Raw genomic sequence first — 13,254 nt, 5'->3', positions numbered from 1 at the left:
TCACTCTTGTCAAAACAAGCCAGACACCCAATATGTGGCTATTTATTCTGAGCTCTTTGCAACAAGAACAGGTGAGGGTGGGTTTTTGCCAGCAGCAGAGATGGCAGTGAGCAGCTGGGAGCAATCACCTCCAAACCCAGCACAGCTGGAGGCAGGAGGCTATTAAGGAAACCCAGGCACCTTGGAAGTGAGAGACAACAGGGAAAAGGATGTACTTCCATTCTGTAGGTAGCCAACATCAACCACTCAAAGTTTCTGCCCATGGGTTACATCCGTGCCCCAGGCAAGGCACTAGTCCTCAGGGCGAATGTGGAAGGCACAGATGTGGGCTGGAGACCCCTGAAGTGCTGCAGTTTATCAGCTGAAGAGCCACGGCTGGATCAGCCCCGTTATATATCCCTATCTAAAGCACAGGGTCTCCTCCTATGTAAACATTTTCTTGGGGAATCCAGAAGCCAGCTGTCCACTCAGATGGTGCCTTTTTAACTTCCAAAGATGAATAGGGCTTTTTTATGTCACTATAAAACATTATTTATAGTGGAAAGGGCCTGTGAATGGCGCACGCTGTCACTTCAGTATGTAAATGATGCCAGCTCCGTTCGCTACATCCCATCAATTATTTTCATACACTTTTCTTTGTCTTAATCTGTCAGAGGAAAAGTCACCTTGATGCCTTGAAATAGTTTTCTTCTACCATTGCCTTTGGTGTGAGACACTACTTGGAGGCCCAGCAGGAGTGAGAACCAGTCCTAGTGGTCCTTGGACCTCCACCAACACTTGAGATGAAAAACTGCCTCACATGAAAAACTGCATGCTACAGGGCTTCTTCAAGGCCATAGGCCCTAAAAAACAGCCCTGATTGAACAGAAATGGTAGAATGGCAGTGTTCATGTGAGCGTGGTAAGGAGCATTAGGCCCTCAGCATCACCTGGTAGGATCTCTCTCAAACAGAAATTTGCCTTAGCTCACCTCATCCAAGGAAGTTGAGTGCTGCTGGCTCCCACCCTCATGCCTATTTTAATCCAGGCTCCGCTCTTCCTTTTCATTACTTGTCATAAACTGGGTTGGATTGCTCACTTCCCACACTTGTTTTGTGTGTCTGTCTCCCATCCCCACTTGGCACCAGTGGATCACCTCCAGTTAGACCCTCAGCTGGTGTAAGCCAACTGTCTTGGGGTGGGATAGGCATATAGCAGTTACGGATCTGACCTTGTTACCTGTCCCTCAGAAAGCACTTCACAGAGGTTCAATAAAATCTTGCAGAGCTTTTGAAAGTGGAGAATTCCCATTACTCTCCCCTGCTGTTATGAGCAGGGCACATTTCCTCAGATGACACAGCCTCATTCACCACTTTCCCCTGGCCAGCATGATGTGCAGGTAGCAGCATCCGGGCTCCAGGTGCTCCGTCTCCCTTCTGATGCAGAGATTGGAAAAAAATATAAATAAAAAATAAAAAATAAATCAAACCCATAAATCACAAAGCTAGCAAATGAAAATAAATACACTTAACAATATTTCCATGCCGCTTTTTATTATTATTATTTATAATGGTATTACAGAATTTTGTAAAATTAAAGTAAATGTCAAGCAGAATGTAATAATTTTCCTTGGGGTTTGGCACATTTGTGTGCCTGACAGTTTCACATTTTTCTTTATATCCGTGAAGACAGGAGCCTGACAGGGCTATATTTTGTTACCCACTTTGTTCAATTTTGTCATAAATTGGAGCGAACAAAACAGTGAAAATACAGACACCAAATTAATCAAAGAAATTACATTTTAAAGCACCTCTCATACAAACATGTATGAAATAATCACACCATGCCAGGAAAGCGCGGGAAGAAAACCAACATTTCCCCCCCAACACTCACGGCTTGCCTGCAGCAAGGCAGGGACCTCACCCCAGAGCCACGAGTGTTACACACCGCAATGTTGCTCCTTGGCTGCTCCTGCCTGGCTCTCTCTCTGTCTTGCAGAGCCCCAGGTGAATTTCTCCCCTGTGCATTTCCCTACCTGCCTCTGGAGCTTACACAAACTTCTGCTGTTCACATCACAGGCCAACGAGCTGCACATTTAGTGGGTGCCTGATGTGCACCAGCTAATTTTGGGTGCCAGGGCGCATTGCCATGCCGTGACCTTTAGATGGGTTGTGCTGAAGTCTGCACCTCCATCCTCCAACTTCTGCTGCTGCCAGCACCGTCTGCAAACGGCCTCAGCACCCCACCGCTGTGTCCTCATCCTGGGGCCTCTTGGAGAAGCACAGTACTGTTGCTGCCGTTTAATGGGACACATTTGCTGTGGCACAGGAAGAAGCACCATGCATAAAGAATTGCAATTTCCATGAGAATGACAAGGAGAAACGCAAAGCGAGTGGTAGGGCTATCCCCAGGCCAATCCTTTCTGCCTGAGTAAATTCGATTTGAATTCCTCTTGAAACACCAGCTCTGCAGCACTTGGACTGTATTGAAAAGGTCACTGGAGGCAATGTCAGACATACTCTCCAGCTGCACTACAAGTGCTCTGATAGAGATTCATAACAACATATTCCTGCAGCTGGAAATCCGAAGTGACTCTCCGAGGTATCCTCTCCACTTCCATGGCAGCAGCAGGCTATTTCCTTGGTTCCCCGTTACACTTGTGTTAGTGCCTCTTCTCTCCGCCATCCAAGCTCTGGCTTGGAACCATTTCTCGGAGCTTCTTAGAAATGGTGAGGATGGTTTGTGGGGTCTTGCAAAGCTGAAATGCATCTCACCCAGCTGAATGAGCCACTGCAGGATCTCACTTACCTTCTTCTTACCTTGTCTAGGCTCCAGAGGGCTGCTCAGATGTAACAGGCCAGCAGCACTGCACAGTGGCTGAATCAGCTGTCCCCTCAGATTGGGCATACCACCAGCAGCATCCAAAAACCACCTCTGACACAAGCAGAAGTCTTATTATCTTCTGCTAGAATTACACTTAAGACCTGAAACATAAAATGTTACCGTTACTCTCCAACTGCTCATTTTGCCCTGTAACTCCACATCACAAACCCATGCATTTTCCCCTTCTCCAGCAAAGGACGGGTCCTTTGCTGCTCACCCTGCTGGATGCAGGCAGCAGCTTCTGCCCTGGGCTGCGTCTGCTTGCCCACCCCATGGAGCAGGGGAGCACAGCACCATGCAGAGCACGGAGCAGCCGAGGCCTCCTGGCGAGCTGCCACGTTCCCTCGCAAATGTGGCAGCAGTTCAGTGGGAGATTAAGGGATTCTTCTACCCAGCTACATACGCCCATCAATATATGGCAAAAATGCATTTTAAGCTTATTTGTGTATTCGTTGCTAAATACCATAATGGTTTCCAGCTGTATAGCAGGAGGGCCCATTCACTGAAATTTTACTGTTGATTTTATTTCATTGTGGGTTGCTTTTTTTTTGCCTTCGTTATTGTATTATAAACGTATTTCCTCCCATTTTGCTTGGTGCCTGTGGAATACTTGCTTGACTTCTCCTGTCACACCTGTTTTCTATTATTTGTCACTCATTATTTTAATTCCCCATCTATTGTGCAGAATCTGAAAATCGCCTGATAAACCACATCCTTTACTAAAGAAAAAAAAAAAAAAAGCCCACGAGAAGGTTCTAATAAGTGAAATTTGTATTTTTCCACATGGTGCAAAATGAAAGCGTCCGGTGAATAACCCCTGATTGTCAGGTGTTCAAATTCCCAGCGTCTAAGCCAGGGGATAATTAGCAGACAAACGAAGGTTTACAGTTCCGCAAATATCTCAGAAAGACCATTTGGCTGCTTGATCAGTGGAAGGATATTTTTAAAACTGCCATTTGAGACTCAGCTGTATGGCTAATTAAATGAGAATTTCATAAAAATAATCTGAAAAAAAGTCTCTGTTAATTGGAGAACGATAACGAACAGACTTGCTAAACAGAGGCATAAACGTCAAACAATTGAAGAGGGATAATAAAGTGCCACGTTATCGTGTAATGCCAGGCAGCTCTCCTACTTCTATTTGAAGTTTTAACTTTTAGCCATTTTTTTTTTTATGAATGGCATCCAAAAATGTGCTTTGCAATCATAATTTCCAGAGCTTGAATTCGGCGCTAGCAATGCATGGCTAACAGTGACTGTCGCATTCACGCCCCCCTCGCGCTGGGGCTCCTCGCGTTCTGTTAACAGCTTTTGTGTTCTGCAATGAACATGATGGGGGAAATGCATTAATATTGTATGGGTGTTATTCAAGCAGGATAGCGGTGTTATTGAATTAGTGGTTCTTTGTAATAATAATGACTTCCAGTGCTATATTGTACAGTAAAATGCACGGAGTCAGGAAGGAACTCACAAGCCTGATGGCAGGCTCAAATACAGTTTTGTTAGTGCCGTCCAGCAGTTGGTTCTCATGCTCTGCAAGCGCACAGGAGCTGCATGCTGCACCTTCCTACCCCTCAGCTTCTTAGATAAGGGCTGATGGTGCACAGGCAGGGGCAGGCTCTGCCTGTGCAGGTCTGCTGGGAGCACTGATGGGTTGCTCATCCTTGGCCACTCCTACCCTGCTCATCCTTGTACCATCCTACCCTGCTTCTTGATCTTGTGTGAGCAAAAGGCTAGTGGCTTCTGACCTCTGCTCTGCCTTCCACCTTCCCTGTCCCTTGGCACCATGTTGCAGGCACCCAGCTGATGGCACAGAGTTTGCAGGAAAACCTCCTTTCCACCAGTGTAGAGTTCTGAAACTCCGTCTGCCTCTTGCAACGTGGAATTTGCTATGCTGCCTTCGCCCTGGTGCAGCCCAAACTGAGCCAGAACACGAAGCACAGACACAAAGCACCTCTTGGATATGCCACATCCCTTCTGTGGAGAAAGAAAAAAAAAAAAAAAGCAACTTTGTGAAACCCCAGTGTAATGAGAATTGACTGCCCTCCATGAGAAATATCGATTAATTACTCTGCAGTGGAAAAAAGGCAACTGTGATGATACACATTTTCCAACTGCAGCACAAACAATTGCTTTTGAAGCAGAGAGAGCCTGGAATGAGAAATCTAGTGAAATGAAGTCATCTCCAGGATGGAGACAGCAGCCAGGTTTACTGGAGTGCAGAAAAACAGCATGAGAAATTTTGGCCAAAGAGACTTTCTTCTAACAGTGTTTGCAGCAGGATCATCTCCTGTGCTTTTGGCTCAAGCTCAGTTTGGGATTTTTGAGAAGAATTTCTTTATGGAAATGTGTACTTAAGCATCTGCCTTGGTACACAGATCTGTTGAATCTCAGCAGCCTGAAGTACTCTCTGGGGATGCAGCCCTAAAGTTTCTGGTTGTTGTTGTGCTGGTGGAAGTGCCCTGGCCATGACAGTCCTGTGTCATCTCTCTAATTCACTTACTGACCACAACAGAGCCACTGGCCATGGCAGTCTGAACTGCTCTGGAAACGGAAAAAAGTCACTGGAAAATGCTAATGGTAAAAAGAAAATTCAAATTTGCACAGCTGGACTGACACCTGCACCGCCACGAGGGTGGGCATCCAAAGGCAAATGAAGGAGTCCGCTGCCCATCTGCTCCAGCTGTGCCGCTCCCTGTAAACTGCAAAGGTGCCCCGAGAAGGGAAAATACCAAAGGTGTCTTCTGCTGACCTGCTGTTCTCATTGGCACCTGAAGGACAGGACTTACCATGGGACCTTTTCCAGCCATTAAATTCTTTTTGTTGAACTGCATCCAGAGCCTATGCTTAATGCTCGGTCCCTGCTGTGAGAGCCCCAGTCTCGGTTCCCTTCTCTGACACAGGTTTGGGGTGACCTCAGTCGTGTCACTGCATCCCTCACCCACAGGAATTACCTTTTGGGCAATTGACTGTAGTGCTGTGAATAGGAACGCATTACAGGTGGTAAAAAGCCTGATAATTGGATAAAAGCCATAACAGTACAGAATATAGATAGAAATAAGATTCCCCCATGCATTTGGGCACCTGGTTTGTTCTCTCCAGGGATGGATTGTGTAGGATTGTGCAGGTGATTTATTGGACAAGCTGATTCTTAGCTGCATTTTCAGTCCCTAGTGCCACAGGTAGTGGCTGCTCCTCGGGAAGATGGAATTGCAAGGAATGTGCTAAAAATAATGCACGTATTTATGTACCACACACACACAAGGCAGGCAAGAAACCTGCATTGCTAATAATTTTAAAAAGTTGTAAATTAATGTTATTACCACATATGTTCGAGCACATTAGCACGCAGGCCCTTGCCTATTAGCACACAAAATGTGCCGTGCTTCACGCTCACCCAGGCTGCTGCCGAGCTGGCGAGGCGAAGCAGCACCTGGCTGAAGTCTGTCTGTCCGTCCTGCTGTCCTCCTGTCTGGGTGGGCCCACAGTGTCCAGACCAAAGGCACTACAGAAATGGGACCCTTCCCTCCCAGTTTCCCTGCTGTCAGGTTTGGAGCTGGATTTGACTAGGCAAGGAGAGAACTGGTTCAGCCCTCCCCCAGCACCACAGCCTCCTCCAGGACTGGCGGTCTTGGCCATCATCCCCTGCAAGTAACTCGTGGGACAGGCTATGGCCAGGTCATAGTGAAGTGGTTTAGGACGTGAGTTTTTATGACATTTCTATACCACCAAGAGCTTTACTGCAGGCAGAAGTATGTGGACAGTGCTGGCAGAAACACAGTCAGTGTGTGCCCAGACCCTCACTTCCATGAGTGATGGGACTTCTGAAGCCTGGCTTCTGGCACTTCTGCCACTGGTGGCTCTTCTGATGCCTCACAAAAGGCTTACGGGTCTTCTGGAGCCCAGCTCCATGCCCTGGTTTCAAGAACAACTCTGGTTTAGCCCCATGCGTGAACAACCTGATGCTAACAAAAGCATCTTCACTGCCAGCATCACTGTGCCTGCATCCCAGTCACAGCACATTTACTAGAATTACACACTGGCATAAAGGCACCTATGTGCAACTGTTGGTAAACGCATGTCCTCCTCTCCTCTCCCTGAAAGATCTGTATTTGTATGCACATTGCAGAACCAACAAACTCCAAAGCATCTTCTCTTTACGCTTGGAAGAGCTTTGAGCTGCCCGTCCTCAGCACAGTGATGAAGGGGCTGGAAGGTGAGAGGTCTGCCCTGGACAGGGACAAAACGCAAGGCACCGACTCCTCCTGCCCAGCACTCGCTCCAGGAAGGGTGCCCTCTGAGAGCCCTGCCTGCCTGCGGCCGGGGAGCTGTGACCAGGAACCAAGCAGGCTCTGGTACATCGACCAGTCACCCCAGTAGAAGTGAGATCCCAACTGGGCTGGTTCAGAGGGGCAGGGATGGGTGTGATGTGACCAACTGGAGCATGAGAGCAAAGGTGCTGAATGAGCTGTCAAAGACTTTCCTAGCCCAGGGCGAGAACAACAGGCAGGGATGGATGAGAGCTTATTTACAGTACTGTATGCCCAATATTTTCCTTTCTATAGTCTGCTGCACTCAGGCAGCTTTTTTTTTTTAAGTGGTGCATGGTGATTCCAGGCACAAACCACATCAGCAATTAATTGGATTTGTGGGCCTAACTTCCACGCACCCCTTTGAAACGTTCCCTCAGGAGATCATAAAAGACTGGGACTGAGCAAAGTAGTAAGAGGAAGGTATAATGTGGAGAGGACCCCTTTGTTAATCCTGTTCTGCCTATCTTTCATTATCACACCTTATTATGACATCCTATAGATTTGCTGCTTCGGCTCTGCTGGTGAGAGGCAAATGATGTCTTAATGAATGATGGTGCCTCGAGCTGATAACGGACTGCCCCTCTCTCCACTGAAAAGAGATTGTGTTAGGCACAGTATGTCCAACTGCACTTAACATAATTGGATGAAACTTGTAATAGTTTGTTCACTCCAGGTGGGTACAAAAGTCACGGCAAAAAATCCCAATGATAAAATATCAATTGCTGTCTCTTGCTTAAGGGTGTAATTGTGGTTAATGACACTTGCAGAGCAGCGCATCTAGGATGGCAGATAACGTGAGGAAAGACTCACCCTGGCAGCCAAAGCACAACGTTGAGGCATCTTCAGCATAAAGCCACCGAGGCAGCAAGCTGACCTGGGGCCAGAGCAGGCGGTGTGTGTCAAGACACTGAAATTACACCGCAGATGGTCTGGGCTACGCAGCATTTACCTTTCCTGTGCTTAGAGGATACCCAGTCCTGGAGCACTCCTCCTCCTGCTGCTCCCACGCACAGGAGTGACAGCGACGTCGGTGCCTGCACCAGCTGGGAGCTTTTCACCCCACCTGCCTCAGCCACTGCGTTTTAGAACATTTTCTCAAAACCATTACTTTTATCCTCTGAATGATTACTTCATTTAGCACATACATCAGAACTAAAATACCCAATATTAGCTCATTTAAGTTCATGTTCAATGATGGATTAATCGTTCCTGTTTTCTGGAGCAAAGCCCAGTCCATTTCATCTGAGGACCAAGAAGAAATGTCTCTTGAATGTCTGAGACATCTGCTGTGCTCTGTATATCTACTTGCCATCCCCCCGCAAAAAAAAACAAAAAAAAACCAATGAACCATTGCATAAAAAAAAAAAAAAAAAAAAGAAGAAGAAATAAAATCTATAGATCATACCTGTTTTTTCCTGCTTTCAGAGCAGGTGTAAAGGAAGAATACCAACCATACAGTTGTACAGTCAGCATAAGCCTGTGTCTCCTTTGAGTTTTCAGGTGCCACGTCATGTTGCAGTGGCTACTGCTTTCCAATGTACTGTGCTGCACCATGGGCCACACAGGGAATTGCAGAGAGCTGAACGAGTCCTTAATGGCCAAGCACAATGACAGTCAGCTGGGACCAGGCCGACACAATGGAATGCTGTGTGCTAAACCTTACAGCCAAAATAAAAGGCAGAGGTGAGTGAGCAAACTGAGGGGCTCAGGGTCTCCTGTATCTCAGAATTAAGACACTTCAGTGAGTCAGCGCAGTGAGTAAGTGATGGGAGGAAACCTCCCACTCTGTCATCCTGGTGGGCAGCAGACTCATAGCAGGAATGCTGAGGCTGAGTCTAGCACGCATACAGGGGACCAAAACTGGAAGGCACTGCTCAGCCAAAACCACCCTGGCTCCAGACACTATTTCGTGGCCTCTCTTCTCTGGAAGTCATCCTTGACAGAGCCTGTTTTCTTTGAAGTCTGGGTAGCAGGCTTCAAAAATGCTTTTTCTCCTTTTAAAAGGCAGTGTGCTCTGGTGGAAATGGGACCTGGATTTCAGAGTGCCACCTCTGTCACTGCTCTGGGCTTTGCTCACATCGTTCATCTCAACTCTCAGGGTTTGGTCCTTCTAACCTGGCTCACCGTGCCCAGACGTGGTGCGAGCACCAAGCAGCCCTGGCATCTCCAGGACCTTCAGGTGCCCCTGCCCTGCACTGATACAACAGGGTGTAACTGTGATTAACTGGGTTTGTCCATCTGCCTTTCAGTGATCCCTAAAACATCACAGGGTTTGGAATATCTGGTGAAGAAAGGACAAAGGGAACCAGGGATGGGAGCTGAGGAGCTCTCAAATGAAGAGAGTCACTTTGTTATTGAGATCTCTATGTCTTGCCTGCCTCTTGGCACCAGAAGAAAACCCCTCTGTTTGTTTGGTCACAAACCAAGAATGCCTCTGTCTTTTTGCATTGTGAAAAAAAAAAAAAGGAACAAGAAAATTGTGCTGAAACATTTCAGACAATCTCCTTTATCCTGTGCTCAGCAATTACTCTTATTGTCAGCAGGAGTAAAGAAGCATGTACCATTTGAAAGTATTTAGAACTGACTGTGTGTTTTCAAAACACAGGATCTTTCAAGGGACTACTCTCTTCTCATTTGGTGACACAGGCAATTAAGTTTTTAAGAGGTTCTCTGCAGCATTAGCAGACTATATGATATTCTTGAAGGCGTCTTTATAGCATCCTAAAGACAAATTGCTTGCATCCTTTCTTGGAAAATAAAAAGCTGAATTCCAGTCCTGGAAGCTGACCAAGCTCCATTTTATGTGAAATCCAAGCTGGCTGGCTGTGCCTCGCCGCTGCTCCACCATCCACAGTGCAGCAGTGGCAATAATTTAGCTCCCCAAAACTGATGCCCCCTTACAGGAGAGGGAAGGCTCCGTCCTGCCCCTTCTGCTTTGCCCTGTCTCCACAAAGGGAGTCAGGGCCAGGAGAGATCCTCTCATGCAGCTGCAGCTAAGTGGAATGCAGAAATCAGTAAAAAGAAGCAAGGAAGAGCCCATCCTTGGGATTGGCCCTTATCTGTTCTAGAAGAATATTTCTATTAAACTGCAGCCATCCTTTCCGGCTGTAATGTATTTCCTCATTACTGTAAACACTCACATGGCATTTGTGATCCAGCCGGAATGACATTGCACAAAGTTGGGTAATGAAATCGCCTCTGATCTTACAAAGCGCAAGGCTCAAGACAAATAAAGTCTGTAAACAGTTCTGCACTTCAGGATGTTTTATGAGCTGGACCATCGTTTACTTAGGGCTAAACCTAAAGAAGTTCATTTCATCTCTTGGAAAAGGCACTGTGCCTGCAGGAGGCTTTGTTTCTCGGGGGGTATTGGCACGGTTACTACAATCAAGCTTTCAACTACCTTTTTCCCATTGCTGCTCACAAGTCCATGTCATTCACTCCACGTTTCCCTCTCTCAGCAATACTTCAGTGATATTTAGAAATGTATATAAATGTCAGCAAGCCTGAAAAAGCCCAAAGGACTCTGCAGGCACAGGTAGGTACGGAGAGTCCTGGGATTGTGTTACACTGGAAGTCAAGTGCAGGGGAAGGGACAGATCGCTCTCCTCCTGGAGTTTCTTGGGCACTGAAGAGGGCTCCTCAGGGGAGCCTGGCACCAGGTGGTGGCCAGTAATTGACTGTGAGTGATGGCATCTCACCGTTATCTCCAGCAGTACTGATCTGATGTGTACAGGTGAAGGGTACAGCTGTGCAGGAGACAGACAGCTCTTGTTTGAAGCCTCTGTGTCGCAGTGGGAACCAGAGAGGGGACGTACGTGGGACGTGATGATGCCACGAGTGGAGTCCCTTTCCATTCAGCTTCTGAGAATGTCACACATTGGGCTGTGCTCCAGCTGAGGCCAAAAATCCTTTTGCTCACTACACGAAGGCACATGGCTTTGTGTAGTTGCTTTTCCTTTTGCTAAAAGGAAAAGACTGGCACAGCACCAAAGCGAACCTCCCGTCCTGCAGGAATTCCCAGGGGCTGCTGTGCCCTGTGCTCAGAGCAGGGCTGGCTCATCAGCCCTGTGCAGGCAAGGGAGACTGAAAATCTCACTGCATCTGAAAGTGCAGTCGTGGCAGAGAGAGATGTCACTGCCAGTTCCTCCAGGTTCATGGGGTTATGGCAGTGTTGTCTCCTTTCCTGCTGGCTTTGGGAAGAGCCTTTCAAGGAGAGCGCCACTGCTGCATCCTATTATGAAGGGTTGTGCTTGTAACTGCCCTGAGAGTAGCAGCAAGACACATCCTGCAATGCTGATTGAGACCAGTGTCATTTAAAAGTAGGTAGACTCACCTGGCAGATTTAACTGGGGCTGGATTGGGCTTGGAAGGCTTGAATAGTGTCATCCCCAGTGTCACACACAGGTCACACCAGCCACAGTTAAAAGCATGGCCTCCAGCCCAAGCAGGCCCAGCTTTCCTTGTTGCCTTGTCTGGCTGAGTTGTGAACATCTCCAGGACTGGAGATCTTGCAGCCTTTCTAGGCCGCTGGTCTAGAAAGACTCAAGGTGGACATGTGTCCTCAAGGTGGACACATTTTCACCATAGCTAGTCAGGATTTCCCACGCTGCAGTTTGTGTGTGTTGCTTCTTACCTACACATCTCTGAGGTCAGTCTGTCTCTGTCTTCTGCACATCCCCCTCCTAAGAGTCATGGACAGCAATCAGATGTCCAATTTGTCTCCTGAAAAAAACATTTTTCTCAACCTTACTCTAGTATGTTGACATCTTTTTGTATGGGAAGCCCCAAATTGGCCACAATACCTCCAGTGCTCAAATAGACGTAGGAACAGCTCCAGGATTCACATCTGCAGCCCTTGAGTAGCTCCAACTGTGCTGCACTAATTCATCACCTGCCGGCGGGTGTCAGTAGCTCCTGGAATAAAGCAGGAGTCGGAGAACTTTCTCGGCTGGTTCCCCTTTGACAGATTTCAAGCATTCACTTTTCTCTCATCTGGCTATTTGTAAGGGGTTCACACGTCTATCGCCGCTCCGTTAGAGCTTGTCTTCACTGCTGGAAAGCTTTATTAGTTCAGGACAGCTAGTGCATATCTACTGTTCAGAGGTAAAACCAGAGTGTAAGACAAGCCACGTTAGTTATACCGTGAGGGAAACTCATTAGAGTCAAGCTCAGCAGCAGACTTAGGCTGACTTTATCTTCCTGATGTCTTTACCTCAGGATAGCACAAGCCTTTGTTACACAGAAAAAGAGGTGGTAATTTCTTGCAAGACACTAGAGGAATCCTCTTAAAGATTGTTTTGGGCCATATCGAAAAATGAGGGGCTGGAGGATACTGGGAGGAAGAGGGAAGGAGAGGATTCCCCCAGGCAGCTCCAAGAGAGCAAAATACTGTTAATTCACAGCCTCCCTGGTCTCACCATGAACCCTCTCCTTGGGAAACACCAGAAAGGCCCAAATCCAGTAGGTGAGAGGAAAAAAACTCTTTATAGAGAGGCTGGGACAAGTCTTCCTGAGGTTTACAATCAGTATTTCTTGGCCTTTGTACATAACAGGTATAAATGTAAATTACCTGATCATAGCAGACTAGGATTTTCCTAAGCCTTTAGTGAAATTAGGTCCCTCCACTTCCTTGAGCACCAAACCAGAGACACTGGAAAGAGAGCAGGTATTGCTGCAGATGCCAACCATTCCTCTGGAAGGGGAAAAAATGGTCTTTTGCAAGTCTGAATGAAAAACATGAAGTCCCCAAATCAGCCATCCTTCTGGAAACCTCTGGCCTCAGAATGCACTTTACCACAGATCTATTCTAATTCCAGGAACAACACACTGAGCTGAGGCTTAGACCTCGGGCACATTCGCCTTTTGGCTGAAACAGCAAAGATCTTTAGCTGGAAATGCCTGCTGCTGACAGCCCGCGTGATGGCTGCATCCCAAACACTGCTGGCATAGCCGTAGTGGAAAAAATAAAATACATTTCATTCCCCAATGGTCATGCTGTAATGGCATGAAATTAGAAACTCTAATCAATAGCGCTTTACACAGCATGACTCTCATGTCAAAAGAGCCCATGGTTTAAA

At 47.1% G+C, this 13,254-nt stretch overlaps 1 long non-coding RNA gene across 4 annotated transcripts in view; it reads right to left on the bottom strand.

Annotated features, from left to right (window-relative positions):
- Positions 1-1,518: 1,518 nt before the first annotated feature.
- Positions 1,519-13,254, bottom strand: part of LOC106016501 (uncharacterized) — a 331,834-nt gene continuing 320,098 nt past the window's right edge. Inside the window, exons 46-50 of one of the 4 annotated variants that reach the window (XR_011804222.1) lie at positions 12,747-12,869; positions 11,980-12,091; positions 11,811-11,899; positions 8,580-8,832; positions 1,519-5,838 (exon numbers count right to left, since the gene is read on the bottom strand). This is a non-coding gene — a long non-coding RNA (uncharacterized lncRNA). The remainder of the gene's footprint in view (positions 5,839-8,579; positions 8,833-11,810; positions 11,900-11,979; positions 12,092-12,746; positions 12,870-13,254) is intronic. The other 3 variants (XR_011804223.1, XR_011804224.1, XR_011804225.1) reach the window with 3 other exon arrangements.

This window comes from Anas platyrhynchos, chromosome 20 (genome assembly GCF_047663525.1).
Source record: "Anas platyrhynchos isolate ZD024472 breed Pekin duck chromosome 20, IASCAAS_PekinDuck_T2T, whole genome shotgun sequence".
Classification (NCBI taxonomy): domain Eukaryota; kingdom Metazoa; phylum Chordata; class Aves; order Anseriformes; family Anatidae; genus Anas; species Anas platyrhynchos.
This window is presented reverse-complemented; position numbering and strand designations above follow the sequence as displayed.